Here is an 859-nt window from a genome sequence, read left to right as displayed (position 1 = left end):
GTATATGAGATCAAAATCTGTGGGATCAGATGAAGGTTCAAAAGTTTGCCATTCTCATGAAAAGGGGGAAAGGACTTCCTTTTCTTACAAATGTTATAAAAGACTTAAAACTGAGCCCAATGGGTGCCTTTCCATTTCTGCTTCTGCCATGTCATTTTGCAGATCCTCAAGATCTCGTTGGGAGTGTCTCAGAAGTCCTCCCTCTCTGCTAGGTAGCCAAATCTACAAAAAATAAATCAAAAGAGCCCCTCTCTGAAAAACCAGAATTTCAAGATTCCCATTCAGAATATGTGTGCTGCAAACTATTCCTTTGATCAAAGAGAGGGATCAGATATGCTTCATCTGCCAAAAGGGGTCAGCTAGCTCAGTCGGTAGAGCATGAGCCTCTTAATCTCAGGGTCCTGGGTTCAAGCCCCAAGTTGGGTGCCATTTGTTGTAAACAGTTAAAATTTACTATTGGTTTATCTTCTAGTAATGCTGCTGTTAATCCTCAGCAGCTGTATAACCAACTCACCACTCAGAGACTGGGTTTTTAGGTAACCTAGAACAAAATGCTGGGCAATATTTACTGCCTCCTCACCCTCCAAGTCTTCAGTTTCCTAACATTTAGATTTCCCATATTATACTTGCTTTTTGTGAAATCTTAGGTCTGGTTCATGCTCCAAGTCCTCCAAGCACTCTCCTCCAGCTCTGCTTTCCTCACTCCTCCCTCACCCCTTCTCCTCCCACTCATCTCCTGCCTTTTGGCTCCTCCCCTCTTTCCTGTCCTCTGGCTCTTCCCTGCTCAACATTGTGTCTAGTTGCTTTATTTTGTCCTGTTTACACAAGAGTTGAGACAGGATACTTAGAATGTATCACA

The 859-nt window shown here is 43.1% G+C and overlaps 1 non-coding gene across 1 annotated transcript; it reads left to right on the top strand.

The window, feature by feature from the left end:
- The first annotated feature begins 353 nt into the window (after positions 1-353).
- Trnak-cuu (transfer RNA lysine (anticodon CUU)) lies at positions 354-429 on the top strand. The gene has a single exon. It is a non-coding gene; the product is annotated as a tRNA-Lys (tRNA).
- Positions 430-859: the final 430 nt, after the last annotated feature.

This window comes from Meriones unguiculatus, assembly GCF_030254825.1.
Source record: "Meriones unguiculatus strain TT.TT164.6M chromosome Y unlocalized genomic scaffold, Bangor_MerUng_6.1 ChrY_unordered_Scaffold_32, whole genome shotgun sequence".
NCBI classification, from domain to species: Eukaryota; Metazoa; Chordata; class Mammalia; order Rodentia; family Muridae; genus Meriones; species Meriones unguiculatus.
This window is presented reverse-complemented; position numbering and strand designations above follow the sequence as displayed.